The sequence below is a fragment of the Monodelphis domestica genome, chromosome 8 (assembly GCF_027887165.1).
Source record: "Monodelphis domestica isolate mMonDom1 chromosome 8, mMonDom1.pri, whole genome shotgun sequence".
In the NCBI taxonomy this organism is placed as follows: Eukaryota; Metazoa; Chordata; class Mammalia; order Didelphimorphia; family Didelphidae; genus Monodelphis; species Monodelphis domestica.
This window is the reverse complement of record NC_077234.1, coordinates 39,353,551-39,372,440: the sequence shown is the minus strand read 5'-3', so window position 1 is coordinate 39,372,440 and position 18,890 is coordinate 39,353,551. Positions and strand designations below refer to the sequence as shown.

Genomic DNA, 18,890 nt, shown 5'->3' with positions numbered 1-18,890 from the left:
CAGTTCTGTAGAGGGATACAGCATAGACAGGTGTTTTCAGTTACAAACCAGGTAATAAGGCCCAACCAGGGAGCGGTAGTACTCGCTACCTTCAACTGTGGACTAGCCGAGGACTTTTATCATGGGGCATCTAGGCTATTTTGTTGTCATTTTAATTATTTTCTGTCCTTTCCTAGTTGGGTATGTAACTCCTGGAAAGAATTTCCATATTGGAACAAGCAGCACAGTTTATAGTATCACTATGGAGTAAACAATTTATTTGGAATGTGGTAGAAAAGGCTAAATGCATTTTAGTAAGGGCAGGTGGTAATGAAGCCTAATCAGAGCCTGCTTTCATTAAAGATAGGGTGACTTTCAGCTCTTTTTATCGAGGTGACTGAAGGATGTTTTCATTGCTCTCATGAGAGTTAATTACTGTATCTATTTACTTTGTTGATAAACTTTTGCTAAAGGCTTTCTTTGGCTGATTTGTGAATCTTTCTTGTGCTTGAGAGCTGCTTTCCTGAATATTTTATCTGGGTTCCCTTGGAGAGCAGGTCTACCATTCTTTGCCCCAGCAATGCTGAACTGGTGGCCATTGCTTGCACACCCCACTCCTACAGCAGCATGCTTGGAGAAAGAAGAAGCCGTCCTAACCAACTCTTGGTTGCGTGTCACTGCTAGAGAAGGTGAACCAGCTGGGCTGATGGAGGGAGGGTGCCTGTCAGCCCCCATGGCTGCCCCCACCCCGTGGATCCTCATCAGGAATCTCTGGGCTCCCGCAGCAGCCGTTTGACACCTGGAAGGCAGGCAGGCTTGTGCTCCCCAAGCCCCTCGCTCCTGCCACGCCGTGCAGCCAGTGTCCACGTCGGAAATAGACTTCATCAGTGGAAACGACATTGAAGAAGCTGGACGGCCTTGTCGTTTGCCGCTGCCCATCTTGTTTCTTTCGCACGTTTGTTCTGCCTGCGGACTCTTCTCAGTTCAGCCAAACCAAGTTTTCAAGGTCTCTTGAAAGAGAAAAGGTGTCGTTGTGCACAAGTTCAGCCTGACCCATGGAGAAGTATTGGAGAGCTTTGATGAAGGGCAAGACAGTCTGCAAGATGAGGTGGGGGTGTCGGGGAGAGGAGACGCTCACAGAGAGGGAACACAAGTCCCTTAGAGATGGAAGACAACAAGTAGAATTTGGTGAGAGAGACAAGTAGGCATCGAAAGAGTTCAGAAGCGGAGGAGGATCAGGGTGATCTCTGGGGCATTGAGGAGCATCTTGAAGGAATGGACAGGGGCTCTACAGTAGGATGTGATAGAACGGACCAGATCTGGGCTAAGGGAGAATGTAGTGGTCTTTGCTTAAAGGGGCGCATTAAGTTGACTTTGTTTGGGTCTTAATGACCCTCATATTCTGAAACTAAAGATTTTTGTGGTAAATCCCTTCTTCCAATTTTAAATCAGATGTGCTCAAGCATCTGTTTGATCAGTTAAAACAAAATTGTGTTTGAGAAAATTAAATCAAAATAAAGATGGAACTCCTTTAGAGCAGCCAGGATTGTTAGAAATTTTTACAGATGATTTCACAAAGTGGTTGTTCGTGTGTCCTTAAAAGCCTTTTTTTTTTTTAATCGGTTGAGAATTTTTATGAACCTAATGGCTGCCTGGCAAAAATGTTTGCAAAATACTTGTAGCACTAAATGAGCACAGGCATTTTCAGGATAAAACAAAACATGATTATATTATAAAATGCTTTATCCCCATAGGGGTTTACTCATAACATGATTCAAATTTCCCCTTTTGTACTCAGTGTACAGGCAGTTATGTGAGTAACTGGTTCCTTGAAAGCATGAGTTTAGGTGGAATAGCAATACCAGAAGGAGTTATTTTGTAGACGTGGTGCCAAAAGTGGGAGACAGGCTCATGGATGGCCCAAACTTGGACTTTATTTTTTAGACCCTCACCTTCTTTCTTAGAATCAATACTATGTATTGCTTCTAAGGCAAAAGAGCAGAAAGAGCTAGGTAATGGGGGGTGAAGCCAGGCCTGGCTGTTGGGGAGATCAGGATGGACTTTGTGGGATTTTGGCCAGAACTGAAGGAGGCTGAGAAACTAGGAGGATGGGAAAAAAGGGAAGCTGCCAGAGAAGATGCCCAGGGCCTGGGGCAGGGAGATCAGTATGTAGAGAGCCAGGCCAGCTGGAAGGCACTTGGAGATGGAGGCTTCATGGGGGATTTATTACAGGGAAATGCCACACTGTGGAGAACATCTCTGACTATCAATTCTCCAAAAAAGGTTTCTGAGAAAAAAATTCGGTCACCATCAACTCGTGTGCTTCTTCCCCTTCTCCCCAGCTTATTGGGGGGCCTCTCAGACATGATCGGGGGCTTCTCCAGGGAGGCTGTTAGGAGGAATCAAATGACACCTACAGATGGATGGACCGGACTGGACCGGACTGTATTTGTATCATCTCACACTTGATAGAAAGAATTTAAGATCTTTTTGTGCTTATTGTTTTCTGGGTAAGAAAAGCACCCAGCTCAGAAGAAGAGAATCCTCTTTTGCAACAAAATGTCTTACCTGACCTACCTGTCAGGCTTATTCAAGATTCCCCGGAAATTGTAATACTGTAAAAACTGTTGAATGACCCTCTGAAAATGAATATTAGAGGAGGCATCATCTGGGGAGACGGGGCTCTCTGAGAGCTCTCACCACCCCGTGGAGGAAGCATTCTTGTGCATGGGAGCCCGGCGCTGGCCATGGCCGGGGAGCTGGACCTCTCTGTCCACATAGCAGAGGAGCTGTGCTGCCCCCCTTGTCCAAGTCTGTATATCCCGATGCCCTGCCGAGCTTGTCCACCTGGGTCCGCCAGCCCCCGTGGCCCTGGAGCTGGGCCAGAGCTGGACCGGTGAGCGTGCTTGTTTGTTTTCAGCTTCCCCCTGGACCAAGAGCTTCTCCAGAGAACGAGAGCAGAGGTGGCTGCTCGAGGGGAGAGAGACTGGGCCAGCGGAAACTCCGGAACCTTCCCTCTCTCCACCAGGCCGGAGCAGGCTGGGCCTGGCTTTGGAGTCCCCAACCCCCAGTGCATGGGGGGGACGGAGGCAGTCCTAGAGAGCTGCGGCACCTTCCCTTGCCTTTCTCTTCCCGGACTTGGGGGAGGGAGGGAGAGAGGGAAGAATCTTCCCTCCAGAGACTGCCTGGGCCGGGGCCTGCTTGTTGGGGGTTCCTCCAGCCTGTGTGGGCACTGGCCGAGGAGGAGGAGGTTTTCTGATAGCAGAAGGAGGCCGCACTAGCCACACCAGCTGGTTTTCCCCCATCCGACTTTAGGGGCCACCTGCTGTCTGTCTTCTGTTATCAGTTATTGCTAGTTGTCTGAGGAGTTTAGACTCTCATTCCGCTCTTCCCAAGGGTTTGGTCTCAGGCTATCTCTGCCTCACAGTTAACGCCTTCTCTTGGGCTTCTCAGAATCCCCCCAAGCAGGACTCCTCCCTGTGCCTCCCCCAGGGCCGCCTCTTCCTCCAGTCCCTGCCCAGAGAGCTGGCCTCTTGGGCATCCTTCCCAGGCAGGCACCTGTGCAGCCTCTCTGGGTTTGGCCCTCGTTCATGCAGCCATGTGCTGGGAGCTGAGTGTGAGAGCCCCAGACTTCCTCTGTGATGGGATTTCTGGGTGCCAGGGGCCTCTGGAGAGTTCTCAGGTGCCCCAAGGCCCTGCCTGGGCAAGGGATGAGGATTCATTATTTAGTGCCAGTTGATTTCCCTTGTGTCTGGGTTTTCTGGGCAAAGATACTGGTGTGGGGAGCCATTTCCTTCTCTGGCTTAGTCTACAGATGAGGAAATGGAGGCAAACAGGATAAAGTGACTTGCCCAGGGTCCCACAGCTAGAAAGTGTTCAAGGCTGAATTTGAACTCAGGTCCTTCTAAGGGCAGGCTCCACTAAATCCATTGTGCCACCTAGCTACCCCACTCACATATTGATTCAGAAAACCACAATTTAACACTGTTTATGTTGTGTTGTACTTTTATTTATCTTATTAAACTTTTCTCCAGCACACTTGTAGCTTGAGTTTGACACTTCTGAGCTATGGAGCCTCCCCTAATAATTGAGTTACCCAGGTAGGAAATGGGCTGCCAGGGAAGTGGTGGGGAGGCTTCCCTTTCCCCTGGTCACTCTTCCCTCTGCATTCCTTTTCAGGCTAGGTTGGCCCCATGGACAGCTTCTGAGCTTTTACTTTTAAGTGACCAATGAGGTGATGTTTGATCTGCTTGTTCATTTACTAATTAACTTTGCTCTTATTAAGGCACACTCAAAACCTTGTTTTCTTTTTCTTTTAGTATCAACTTCATGTGATTGGAAGAACCAAATAAGTTGAGCTTCCCTACATCAATGTACTGCCAATGGTAAGAGAATATTTTTCTAGTTGGAATCACTTTTATGGTTTATACTTAAACTTACTGATTAAGGAACAAAAAATAACAAAGCATAATTTCACTTTATACATTTTCAATATATGCCAGTTCTTTTTAAATAGACCTTTCAGAACCTCTTCATTTTAGTTGGAGGAGGTTGAAAAAAAAACCTACTGCCATTTAATGATCCTATTTGTGTTTTGAAAGTTGGGTTTACTACTTTTAAGTTTGCAAATGGAAGTTTTTGGTCAGGTTTAAAAAAATTGTGTTGATTTATAGTAGCTCCTGTGTAAGTTTTATTTTTTCCTCCAAACTTCTTTTAATTAATTTTCTCCTTTTCTGTGTCTTCCTGCAAATCTGAGATCATCTCTTGTCACACACTACATTGACTGCCATTTGTGTAGTATCAGGGGGAAAGACAGAGAAGAGTTTGTGACCAGAGGGTGCCATTTTACTAGGAAAAGACTTTTTTGGCCCCTCTTGCTCTGGTTTTATGATTGCTGGGTGAGCTTTGAGAAATCTAAAAGAGAAGCCTTTCTATTCTGAGCTACTGAAGAAACAGGGATAAACAGCCCCCCAGGATCAGGCATTGCTCTAGGTCCCTGCCCTGCCCAAGATGATCTTTTCTAGGGGAATATCAGACGTTTGATTGAAAGGAAAAGCCGTCCTCATTGCGTGTGCCCGAAGAAGGGGGCCGAGTAGAGAGCTGAATCGGCCAAGATGGCTCGGTCAAGTCCTGGATGCTTCTGATTCTCTGGAAAAAATGAGGCAGTGAAACGCCCCTGCAGCTTCCGGCTCAGGGGCTGCTTCCCTGAGGCCACCGTTCATTATGGGTAGCGCTGAACGTAGCTGCCTTCCCTCAGCCGCCGGCCCGCTCTGAGCCGTCTCGGGCCACGCGCAGGGGACGTTCTCCTCTGCTCTGCTCGCTCCCTGGCAGCAGAAAGAGCTGATCTGGTCTGTAGAACACATCTTCTCCAAAGCTGTGCCCATTTGGCAACCTGCTGCATGTCTACAGACCACTAATGAATTCCTGCTGAGGCGCCTCACCAGCGTGGAGGTCACCCTGAGCCGTGCCCTGCCAGCCCCCTCCCAGGGCGGGTCTGGCACCTGGTGGCCTGCCCGTCACGGAGGAGCAGCCTTTGGGCTCTTTGTTGGAGACGCCCTTTGGCCTTGTCCCCGTCTTAAGCTACACATCATTGTTTCTACCGTAAAGAGGATGTTCTGGGAAAACCAGCAGCAGCGAAGGCGTTTCTTGGTGAGAAATACCATGCATTAGGTGAAGTTCTTAAATTCATCTTTTAGTCAAGAGTGACCTTTCTCGGAGATTCCGTGAAGGAACCTCGAGAGCCTTTGGGCACATTTAGCCCCTCAGCCCAGATCTCCTGAGGACGGTGGGCCCCTGACAACGGCGAGCCTCCGGAGAAGCTTGGGGGCCGGGACGGAAAGGGAGGTTCCCCCATTTTTAAGACAACGTCAGGAACTCCCCCTCTTCTCGCGTCTGTACTGACCCTCCCAGACGGGCCCTCGCGCTCTTCTGCAGTGGTGGGACAAGCAGGAGGGGGTGGACGGACCGCGGACCCGGGACATGGGGCCAGACGGCAGCTGGCTCAACTTTGTGAACAGCTCTCACCCCGCTACTCGTGCGTGGCAGAGCTCTCCCAGAGACACTCGGGTGTTCGTTAAAGGCCGACAGTTCAAGAAGAGAAGCAACTTTGAACAGTCATGTTGAAGGGCAGGAGAGGGATTCCGAGTTTCATTATCATTGACTTGTTTCTGTCTCGGATTGTCCATATAGGACTATTTTTTTTAATTGAAAAGTGAAATGCGTTTTAAGCACCAGAATCGACTTTGTGACATTTTCATCTTCTTAGCATGACTGCTCTGCTATCGATGTCTTTCAAACCCCTTCCTACCCCAGAGAGAATTTAGGGAGTGGGTTAAGGAGACACAAGACGTGTGATTCCCTGGATAGAGGAAACTGTCTTCTCGTGCCGGTCATCCCATGCTCTGGCCACCACGCCGTCTGGGGCCCCCAGGTGTCCTACTGGGAGCCTCCCTGCCAGGTGAGAAGAGGCCTCGGTGGCCAGAGGAGATTGAGCTGGAGTCAGAATTCAAATTCTGGGGCTCCAAAGTCATCTTCTTGCTTTCTGTGACCGCATAGCCTAATTTGCTTTTATTATTTTTTTTGTCTTCATTCAAAAAGCAACTGTTTTGGTTATTTTTTAAAGTTAATTATTTCATCTATTGAAATAGAGTGAGCTGAATGATCCTGTTGTGTAGAGTTGTATTTCCTGTGCATTTTTTTCAATAGTAGGATTGAAAACTTTATTGGATGATTAAAAGTCCAACAACTTTAGCATATGGAACATTTAGGTTTCTCAAGAGAGCATCTTTGTGATGATAATGCAGTCAGTGACATTTGGCACACGGAAACCAGAGAAATGTCCAGTTTTTTTAGGCCTACTTTCACTCCTTTTTCAGTGTAAAGCATTTCTCTCTTGACTTCATTAATTTCTGTTCTGGCCTTTCTGTTGTTGGCTCAGTTCACTGAAATCTAATATCATATTACTCTATTATCATTTTATGATCTGTAAGGAAGGAAAGCTCAAGCTTTTGAGAAAAACTAAAATCCTCACATGCCACAGCATCCTTCCTTCATGTGGGTAACTTTGCTGTAACCCTGGTGGTAATCGCTTCACTGTTTGGATAGCCCCCACCTTTGATAGAGGGAGGACTTAAAGATGAGGGAAACTGAGAGTCCAAGAAGTTACTCAACTCATCCCACAGTCACCAGCCTTGGGTCTTGCTTGCTTCTCTTTAGGATCATCTCATAAACTCTATATTGTTCTGCTAAATGGGGTTTGTCAAGTGAGATCTCTTTTGTTTTCACTGTCAGTTATGTTAATTACTTTGGGCAGTAAGAGAAACTAAATACACATGGATGAAAGCAGAGCGATGTTTAAATGTGTGGGAGATGTACCAGAATGACATTTTGGCAAATTGAAAAAGTGGTTTGATATCTAACCAAAGATTAGTGTCAAATTCCTCATTAAAAATGTATAGGCAGCCTGACAGGTAACAGGAAAAGAAGCAGAACATTCTCCAGAGCTTGAATTTATTTGGTTTCTCTGATATTTTAGAAAATATTGGGTAGATAGGGCTAGGGAAAGCATTTTACTGAGAAAGACCACTAAAACTTTTGAGCAGGTGTATCAGGAAGCCGATTGTCCTTTGTGAAGAGCAAAGGCAAACTTTGTGATTAAGATTTTCGTTTTGGAGGCTCTAGTGTTCTAGGGTTTAGTTCCGTGTAATTCCCCAAAGTCTTCTAGAGACTTCCTGCTTCAACTGTGCTGTGTATTCTTCATGATGGTGTGAACATTTTTTGCCCATATGGCTGTTGGCTTTATGACTCACCTCTTATACTAATAATGATCCGGGTTACTGATCGAAGTTCTCCGTCATGTTTCATAGAGACATTTGGTTGGAGAAGAATCTTTAAGAGGGTCCAGTGTTTTGCTCTTTCATATCCTTAAAAAAAAAAAGTTAAACAAGCACAATCTTGTGGGATCTTAAGTTTCCTCTAACTTTTCTTACATTGTGATATGATCTACTGGGGACTAATTTTTTAAAACTTTGTAGAAACAAATTTTAACAGTTGTCATCTCATTTTGGGATCCATATTCTTACCCTCCAATCCCCCTTCCCTGAGGTGGTAAATAATTTGTTATACCAGTGCTGACATGTAATACATATTTCCATATTCCTCATGCCATGAAAGAAAACACGTATCTAACATGCAAGGAAAAAAAAAACCATAAAGGAAACATAGTGAGAGATGGCATCCTTTGATCTGCAATCAGATTCCAATAGTTTATCCTCTGGCTGTGGGTAGCATTTTTCATCATAAGTCTCTTGGGGTGATTTTGGAACCTTGCATTGCTGATTAATGATTTAGTCCATCACAGTTGGTCATTGTATAATATTTGTTACTGTATACAGTGCTTTTCTTTCTTTTTTTCTTTTTAAACCCTCACCTTCCATCTTAGAATCAATCCTGTATATTGGTTCCAAGGCAGAAGAGTGGTAAGGGCAAGGCAATAGGGGTTAAGTGACTTGCCCAGGGTGACACAGCTGGGAAGTGTCTGAGACCAGATTTAAACCTAGGACCTCCTGTCTCTAGGCCTGGCTCTCAATCCACTGAGCCACCCAGCGGCGCCCATACAGTGTTTTTCTTGTTCTCACTTTGCTTTGCATCAAATCAATACATTTTTCTTAACTCGTTCATTTAGTCATTTCTTATGGTGTAATTATATTCTATTACAGCCACATACCACAACTTTTGTAGCCATTCCCCAACTGATGGACATCCCCTCCCTCAGTTTTCAGTCTTTTGCAACTACAAAAAGAGTTGCTCAAAATATTTTTTGTACAAGATTTCCTGTCTTTGATCTCTTTGAGATACAGACCCAGTAATGGTACTGCTGGATCAGAGACTATGCATAGTTTTATGGCTCAATGGGCATGTTCCAGATTGATCTCTAGGATGATTGTATCAATTCACAATTCCACTAACAGTGTATTAGTGTTGCTGGTCCTTGTTCGCTTCTTAAGACCCATCAGGGATGGCCCCCATACTTGTACCCCATATTCAGTGGATAGGAAAGTTTGTAGAAAAGGAATAACAATCTTAACCTTTCACTTTGCCTTTTCCTGAGGAGGAATACTGTATTCCATGATTTTTCCCTAGGTATTTGATAAATTGAAAGTTAATCTCTCAATCCTAAAATGATTGAGTTGTGCAACACTTATACCTTCCTTGTAGGCTTGATCAGGGCGACTTGTTCTTCCCATCATGCTTTACCTTGGTGCCATTTCTATTTCCAAGACAGCTCAGTCAGGGGCAGAGACCAAATGTAGTGTTTCAACCTGAAAATATCTTGAGATGATCTAGCTAATCCAGTCTCTTGCTAAGCATTCTCTACATTTGTTTCTCCCCAATACTGCTTATAATTCTCTACCATTTTCCTTTGTGAAAGTTTTAAAATGGTTTTGTTCTGAAGTGAATTTATGTTGTCTTTGATGGTTCTTTCTTCTCAAGGAGATTGTGTTCTGGCTAATACTGTTTCTAGGCTCTTTTTACTTCCTGGAATTACTGGTCTGCATCTGTTCAACTTCCTTAGGAAATGCTGATAGGTTGTTCATGTTTCTCCAACTATATTCCTTCTTTCCTCCAAAGCAGATCCTAGCAAATCCGTGACTTATAGGGGACTCCTGAGGAATGGGCAAAAGCCCACAGAGGTGGAGGTGATTTCCCCCATTTTACACCTCAGCACCTTGTGCAGGCCTGATCTTCTCATCTTTATTCTCCTTGGTATTGATTTTCATTTCCGCTTTAATAGTCTGTGCGCTTACGTGTATCCAGACACTACATAGGACAATTCCTTTGGCTCCTCTCTGTTCTCCCCCACTCCCTTTTTAAAGGAGGGGTATTATTTGGTGTTTTAAGTCTAGTACCTCTTGAATTTCTTGAAGAACTCATCTCTGATAGAGGTATGAGGCTTCTGAGATATCTGTGAGCCTTTGATCTTCAATAAATTCTAACTTCTGATCTGTTTTCTCCAGTATATTTTTCCTCTCCATAGTCACATTTGCCACTTTAGTCACCAGCTGTTAAATTATATGTTGATTTAATTTTTACGGTCTTCCTAAACTGTTGGCTTCATATTCCTTTCTTCTCCATCTTGAATTAGCTTTGGCTAGATGAGGCTTACCCCGACCTCTCCTCTAGAATTCCTTGTGTCTCTTGTTTTAGAACACTCTTATGCCTTGCCAAATGCCAGTCTTGGATTCCTCCCACCATTCTCTTCCCCCACGCCTACTACTTTGCTGATGGAGCTAGAGGAAGCCATGAAACTTGCCCATAAACCTATAGATTTCTTACCTGATCTCAAGTGAGCCCTCCATAACTGATTCTTTGCTGCCTGTCCCAGGCCTCTCTTCTCGAGCTTTCCACCCCCTCAGCCTTGGAAAAGGACACCCTGAGAGACCCTTCTCTTGTGCCTCTTGTCACCTTCCTCATCCCCTCCTTCCCGCAGCATCCCCTTCTCGAAGGAGGGTCGAGATGTCCCAGAGCGGACTCCCCTGGAGGATAGCCTGCTTGGGGGCAGACACTTGGCTGCGGCTCCCTTCTTTATGCACAGTCCCTTTCAACTGGCTTCTTTGATTCTCAGTCTAATGGACGAGATGAAAACCTGAACTAGGGTGCTGGCCGAGGGAGAGAGGCGAGATTTTGTGTAGAGTAGCATTGATGAGATTTGGCAGCTTTTCATCCCTGTTGGGCAAAGTAAACATTAAAAGCCTCGATGACTAGAAGGTTTGTGGTGTCTTTCACAGAGAAGGGGAAATTCTGAAAAGGGCTGGATTGGAGGGAAAGAGAGCATCCACTTTTGGACGCGTTGACTTGGGACTGGAGTGGCAGGGATCCCAGAGAGACCAGGGAGAGGCCATTGTCTCTTGGTCCTCCTGCTCTAAACTCTCTCACCCCACAAATGTCATTCCCAAGACCTGGAACCCATCCTTGAAGATCATGCTTTTGGGGCCTGTGCTCCGTGCTCTTTTACAGATGAGAAAACAGAATCTGAAGTGGAGCCAGAGACTTGTTCCAGGCCATACAAGTTAAGCTGGGATTCAGACATTGCAAAGAAATAGTTATTCCTAATTCTTGGAAATGTGAGAATATTTGAACTCCTAAAATTTAGGGTCCCTCTTTTTGGGGGAAGAATTAAATTGCTTTTTTTTTTTAAAGCAATGGAACAATGTATAGGTTTGAGCCAATTTCTAAAATCATTTAGATTAGGAGAAGTCAGTACAATACAAACACAAGACTACTAGGATTTAAGCTGTGATTATTTGTAGTATAATACAAAATATGGGACACCAATAGTGTAAACCTCATTTCTTTGTCTTAAGCTGTATTGGAAGAGATATTGGTTTCCCTTGGGCCACTACTTAGAAACAGAACATTTTCACAAATAAGAGTTTGTAAGGGAGCAGGACATCTTAAGGTAATTAAAAAGCCTGAATTAAAGCCTAATTTAAGATAGTGGAATTTGTTTCCTTATATATGTGGCAACTCAAACTAGATTAAGAAAGTGGTATATAATAGAGATCCTTTGGGGGGGACCTATTTAGTTTGTAGTTAATTTCTATACTCTTGAACTACGATTCGCAGCACCTGCACCCCACTTTCCTGGTCACATTGTGTGCTGAAGTATGGAGGCTATAAGTTTGGGGTGGCCGCACCTCTCCCTCTCTTCTGGATCTCAAGCTGCTGGAGCAGGCCTTTTAAAAAGGCAAGGAGAGCTTAGTCACGTGGTCTTAATTTTGTTAGAGAATTAGTTTTTTTACTTCTTTACTTCTAGTGATTATTAATAAACTTTATAGAATATAACACTTAGAGTACTGGACATTAATTAAAATCCTACATTAGTGAATAGACAATAATTTGCACTACATTTGCCTTACTTTGTTTGCAGTCACCCAATGATTCTGATATTTTTTATTTAGAGGAAAGGGTTTATTTACTTGGGAGAGATGTCAGAAATCTGACCCTATCCAGTATCATTAATTCTCATTAAGTAAACTTGAATTAATGACCTAAGAAAATGAAAGTGTTTATTTTATTTGATGGAAAGCCTGTCACCATGTTTTAAGTTACAATTCTATGTTTGCCTTCTATTCCAGTTACATTGCACCAATAGAAGTCAGGTGGGATGTAGAATCCTCTTCTAGTAGTTTTGTTTCCATGGTTTTATACAATGACCACACTCAAGGGGTGCTTATGGGTGACAAATGAGGATTAGAGTCCCTGGGCAGTCAGCTGGAAGGGAATCCCTTCTGCTTCTTCCCTGGGAGTCCTTCTGACCCCATAAGGAGATGCTCCATGAAGAGTCACCTGAGGAGCACGTCCCTTCAGTCTCCAGGGTAGTTTTTTGTAACACATGAACCGAATCAATTAACTGATGGATGCAGATGGCCTGCCTGGATGGCGTGCTGAGTGTGGTTTTTAGTTGGGGGTTGAAATGGGCCTCTTCGCAGGGTTGGTATCCAGGCACGTGCAGTTTGGAAGAACTGAAAGCCTCTTTCCAATCAGAACGTGTTCTGTCAGCTGGGAGGGGGAGGGGAGGGGGGCAGCATCCCAGTTTGCAGGTGCTTATTCCTCTCCCCCAGACCTTAGAACACACACAGGCACACACGCATACACATATGCATGCTTCCCCAGCTCGTGATAGGTTAGCATGAAGGGCATCGTTTAGAACCCTCCAGGGAGAAAGGAATTGGTGTTTTGGTGGTGTCCAGGCAATGGCGAGTGGCTGTACTGGATGCCCGTTCTTCTAAGGCTGAAATGCTGACATGATCCACTCCTGTAAATGAAACTGTGGAACTGGGAGGGGACAAAACCCGAATAGGAATGGGCAGCAGGGGGTGCCCTGCAGTGATTTGAGGCCTTACATTGATCCATCCGTCTGCTACAAAGTGGTCAACTTTTTTTTTTAAATTCTTAACTTTCTTTTCCAGTAACAACTGTATTAGACTGGAAGGCAAGGGCTAGGCAAATGGGCTTCAGTGACTTGTCCAAGGACACAGCTAAAAAGTGTCTGAGGCCAGATTGGAACCCAGGCCCTCCGGGCTCCCAGCCTGGTGCTCCATCCCTGAGCTGCCCCTAAGTAACACTTTTCAGGAAGAGAGAGTTCAGAAAGGCTGCCTTCCTTCAAGAATCTTAGAACACAAGATTGTTCTGAACTTTGAAATTCATCCTTTTTCTAATAGATCCGTCTTATTTGAAAGATTAGTTAAAGATCTGAGCCTGAGAGAAATATTAACCTTCTGCCCTCAGTTAATTTTGGAACAGTGGCCCTTGCTTTGTACCCTTTTCGAATAGGACTGAAGAGCATTGCAGTAAAAATTGTGGATCATCTTCAAATTTATGACTTGGGGGAACCCATCAGTTTCCATAAAGATTAGTAGCTAATTAGATTAGTAATGAAGAGTACTAGACAGCTATAATTGGGGACAAACCTGGGATTACAGCCAATTTTCGTGTTTTTTTTTTCCATTACATCTATAGGAGGAAGTTGTTGCCAGGAACCAAAGCATGTGAAAGCGTCCTGGATGCTAAATCTGTAACTGTCCTTTTTTCCCCTCAGGATGTGTAGAAAGAAATTATCATCTGAATAGGACAGCCTTGGAACTAAGTTTCAAAAAACTGCCAGCTGTTCCATTTGTAGTAGCCTGCCTGCCTTTGAAGGTGGGCCTGAAATACAGGGATTCCAGTGTTCTGAGGGGGCAGGATATTAGACGAGGAGCACGTGGAAGGGCAGGCGGGACACGTGGGCGATCTGCAGGAAAAGGGTCCCTCCTAGGCGTGCTGTGAGCGATGCTTCTGGCCTGCCTCTTCACACTGCCTTCCCCTCCTTCCCTTGTGAGCGGGAGCCCCGGCTGGAGCCTGCTTTGTCCGCTCTTCTCAGCCGTCGGCCCGGACTCCTGGGTGACGGGAGTCATGTTTGGAATCATAAAGTTAGATTCGCAGCCTTGTCCCTCAGGAGACATTTCTTAAAGGTCTTCACGGCTCTCCTGCCAAGAAATGCGTCCAGTTCAAGCGTGCGGCTCCCCTGGGCGACGGGCGAGCGTCTGGGGGTCTGAGGCAAGCCGAGGAGATACGCAGTGCCTGCCACCCCGCAGGTTTCCCATGTGGGTGCAGGCAGGGGTCAGCCTCGCCCGTGTTCCTCCATCCCCACCCCACAAAAACATTTATTATCTGTTCGTTCAAGACCATGCTGGGTCGACTCCTCAGTAAAACAAACTCAAGAAGAAAACGTGACGGATTGGCTGTGTGACAGGCATCATGTCAAGGGCTGCAGATGCAGAGGAGAACCGTGAGCCTGCCTCTCTCCTCCCCGGCCCCAAGCCTCCATCCTTCGCTTGCCTGCTCACCTCCCTCCTCCCTTGGGCCTTGGCTGCCAGAGCGGTGATGTGGCGCTCCCAAATCTCTCTTCTGCACTGGACCAGTCCGGCTCAACTTCTATGTTCCGTTGGCCCAAAATATCCAAAACGCCTCGTCCTCATTTCTGGGGAGGCCCCGAGCTTCCCGACTTTCCTACCACTGTCCACGCCCGCAGCCTGGGTTCACATGCACCTCCCTCGGGGGCCCTCCCTCATCCCCTCAGAGCCACCGGCCTCGTTCAGCCCTTTGAAATGGCCTCTTCGATGGACTCCCCGTCTCCAGGCTTGCCACCCTCGGCTGCCCAAGTGATTATGCTGACCTGTCACCATCCTGTTAGCTTCTAGGATCGAACTGGCCTCTACAGTTCTTGTCCTGGCTCGGAGACTTTTCTCATCTGGGTTCCCTTTGCTTTCTGCCCTCTACCAGGCAGCCTGGACATTCTTCTGGACCTGGCTGTTGCTCCCACTCCCTCTTTATGCCTTTGCTCTGGTTGGCTCTCCCTTTTCACTTCTGTCTTTTAGAAGGGCTGCCTGATCTCGGGGCCCCACGTTCCTTATCTCCTCGCCCCAGGAGAGTGAGGTCCTGTAGGGGCTCCCACAAGGATCACGTGATCATCTTCCTTGGGTCTGGAGAGCTGCGGCCAGGCGGGCTCCGGGGGAGTTCATTGAGCCCACAAGGTGGAGGGTTCCGCGAGGACAGAGAAAAGAATGGACTCCAAGGTGGTAGAAGACATTTGTGGAGAACATTTAGGTAGAAATTGGACAGTATTTGACTTTACTAATAAAGCATCCTCAAGCTATCATTTCTATCTTAGAAATGCTTTGATTTATAAATAATTCATTTATTCACAAATATACATTTTATTTACAAATTAATTTATGTTATTTCTATTTATTTATAACTTTATGTTTAGACAGTTTCCCTTTTTTGCCTGACAGGCCACAGGCAATATAATCTACCTCTTGAGAAAATGTCAGAACCTTTTCTCCTCCTCTCCTGTACTCTGTGCTAATGACATTGGAGGAGAGAACTGACTTTTTAAGGCTGTGGACCACGAAAACTCTTGACAGCTTAATTTTGGAAGATCATATTTTTAGAGCTAAAAGGAGCCTTTGAGGCCAACCTCCTCATTTTTAAAGACGAGGAATCAAGGTCCAGTGCCCGAGGCCATAGAGTTAGGGACGGAGACCCAAGTCTACAATTCTGTTTTTTTTTCTAGCTATGCCACAGTCAGTGCATTTCCTTATTGGAAAAGTCTAGAAAACCATACTACAGAGGGTAGCTTTGCATGTTACTTCAATATCATGTCTTGAAAGAGTTAATGGATTTCTGGTTTCAAAGGGGAGCCGTCTGGTGCGGGATAAGAAATGGAGTGGGGGATCCATGACTCAAGTCACCCAAGGAAATGAGAACTGTACTCCAAAGGTCCCAACTATTGGGGCAGAGATTCACGATTCGACAAAAACTGCCTGGAGAACTGGAAAGCAGTCAGGCTGAAACCAAGCAGAGATCAACTTCTCACACCATATGCCAAGAGGAGCTCCAAATGGGAATATTATTTAGACCCCCAGGTGATACCAGAGTCAAATAAGTGCAGTAGTGAAGAAATGACTGCCCAGAGCTAGAGATAGGTGAAGAGTTCATGATTCCATGAGAGAGAGAGAGAGAGGGGGGGGGGGGGGAGGGATCATGGGAGATAAGATGGACAATTTTGATTATATAATTTTAAGTTGTTGTTTTTTTGTTTTTGTAAAATAGCCAATTCAGCCAAAATTAGAAGAAAAGCAGGAAACCCAGAGGGGAAAATCTTCAATACAAATTTCTCAGATAAAGGTCTAATTTCTAAATATATAGGGAATCAAGCCAAGAACCATCCCCCAATTATTGATAAATTGTTAAGGAATATGAAGAGAGAGTTTTCAGTAGAGGAAACTAAAGATTTTGGTCATAAAAAAAATGAAAATTAAAACAACTTCAATGTACCACTTTATCTCCATCAGATTGCCTAAGATGATAAAACAGGAAAATAACAAGTACTGGAGGTGATGTGGGGAAATGATGCATGAATGCATTATTGATGGAGTTGAGAACAGGTCCAGCTATTCTGGTGAACTATTTGCATTGTTGTCTGTAAAACTGTGCATACCTTTGATTCTAGCAATACTGCTACAAGGTCTGTATTCGCAAGAGAGCAAAAAAAAAAAAGGAAAAAGATATGGGCTCATTTTGTGATGGTAGAATTAGAAATTGAGAGGATACCCCTCAATTGGGAAGTGGTTGAACAAATTAGAGTATATGAATGTGATGGAATACTACTGGGCTGTAAGAAATGATGAAAGGAGGCACAGTAGATAGAGCACCAGGCCTAGAGTTGGGAGGACACCAGAGACGTCCTGGCTGTGTGACATCAGGCAAATCACTTAGCCCCTGTTGCCAAGCCTTTTCTGCTCTTCTGTCTTGGAACTGATGTTAAGATGGAAGGTAAGGATCTAAAAAAAAAAGAAAGAAAGAAAAATGATGAAGGAAGGGGATGGTTTCAGACAACCTTGGAAAACTTACATGAACTGGTACTAAAGTGGAGGGAGCAGAACCAGGAGAATATTGTACACATTAAGAGCAATATTACAAATCAACTGTGAAAGACTTTGCTGCTTTGATCCATTTAAGGGTCCATTAGGATTCATCATAAAAAGCGTTTTTCACCTCCAGAGAGAGGATTGATAGGCTCAGAGTGCAGATTAAAGCACATTTTTTTCTCCTTTTCTTTTTCTTTCTTTTTTTTTAACATGACTAATTCAGAAATATATTTTACATCACTTATATGTAGTGAATATTGTATTTCTTGCTTTCTCAATGGGCAAGAGTAGAAGGAGGGAAAGGATTTGGAACTGAAAATAAAATTAAAGAGGGAGAGAAATATTTTTTCTGAATTAATTCACTTAATAGAATTTTGACACTGTTTGATGAAGATGTTGAAGAACCCAAGATTGCTTCTCCCCCTCCTCCTCTAAGAAAAGGTTTCTTTCATATAGTCTCTGCCTAAATATGACAAGAAGGCATGCCAGAGTAACACACCGTAGCGAGAGGGATAGGGAGAGAGGAATGAAATGATTGCTAAACCAGGGACGTCACTTAACAGACAAGTATCTGTTTCCTGCTAATTTAGACACTACATCACAGTGACCCTCTTCCTGGCCAGATGCTCAACCATTTTGCACAGCAGGGTTTTAAAATTATATAATAGTAATTCAGGAGTATATTAACCCCTGAAATAAAATTAATCCTAGCAAGCCAACATTGACAGTAAAGTTCTTTCTTGTACTGTTCTGTGCAATCAGTTCCCTAGTGTCCAGAAGACTAGTGAAGTATCTCAAGCAATGAGCTCTCTTCCTAGAAGAGCGCTTGAATTCAGTTAATTTGGAAGCCTGGTTTATGGTGGAGAGGGTACTGGACCAACATTCTAATCGTAGTTTCTCTGGGGATAAGTTAACCTCTGAATTGTAAAAGGTGACGTCATTACACCTCATAGGCTAGAGGAAAACTTGTATCCCTGGACATATGAGTGGCCAGGAAGCTTTCTAAGTCATACTTGCCTATATTTGCATCAGTGGGAGGGTTCCCAATACCAGTTTTGCAAATTGAAATTTTAAAAAAGACAGAAGGGAAAAAACATTACATCAAGAGTAGTTAAGATCAAATGAAATGATGTATATAAAGTGCTCTACAGATGTACAAGAACATTTTTTTCCCTTCAGAGTTCTTGACCAAATTGTTGCGGCCTGTTGATTGGTGAATGAATGATCATCAACTTGAAATTCTTATGGTATTTGCTACATGAGAAATTGGAGTTCTCTAAACAAGTGAAACAGAAGAAATTAGATTTAGATGAAAGTAGTGAAGGAGAGGTCAAATGGCTTCCTTCCATCTTCCCTGATTCGTAAGGCTCCATCTGTGTGAGGCTGGTGTTGAGATAATGAGAAGGAACCAAGAGAAGCCATCTTCCTGCACTAATACTAATGCAGCGTCATTGTAGGATTTTCTTCTTATGTTATATTTGCATTTTGAATCTCAAAGTGTGTCATTTTGTCAAAGATTAGCTTCTAGTATTTATTTAAATGTAGATCACTATGCTTCATCAATGGGTAGAAATGGAAACTTTATTTTTGTTGCTTTTATATTTTATTTTTTTACCCCTTTAGCTTAACAAGGTTGTTACCAATTTAAAAATGCTTTGGCTATAAAAACTGCCCTGCATCTATTACTGCCAGCCTATCTCCCTAGCCCAAACTTTCAACATCCCTTTTGTAAGAATGGAACCTTTTGTGTATTGCAGTCACTGACAAAAAATGGCAAGGATCACTTTGACTGAAAGTGCTCAGATATTTACCTTCTCTGTATGAGTTGCTGTGCTGGGCACCATAAACCATGCAGAGGTAGATCCTTATGTATTTATGCTCAGTAAGTGTGGGAATACAGAAGCACTGAATGGTATAGAAAACAAATTCTGTTGGGGA

The 18,890-nt window shown here is 44.4% G+C and overlaps 1 protein-coding gene across 2 annotated transcripts in view; it reads left to right on the top strand.

Moving 5' to 3' along the window:
• Nucleotides 1–18,890, top strand: part of TBL1XR1 (TBL1X/Y related 1) — a 135,013-nt gene that overhangs the window by 51,188 nt on the left and 64,935 nt on the right. For both annotated transcript variants that reach the window (XM_056806799.1, XM_056806800.1), the window contains exon 2: nucleotides 4,299–4,364. The gene's annotated coding sequence lies outside the window, so the exon portion shown is untranslated. The remainder of the gene's footprint in view (nucleotides 1–4,298; nucleotides 4,365–18,890) is intronic.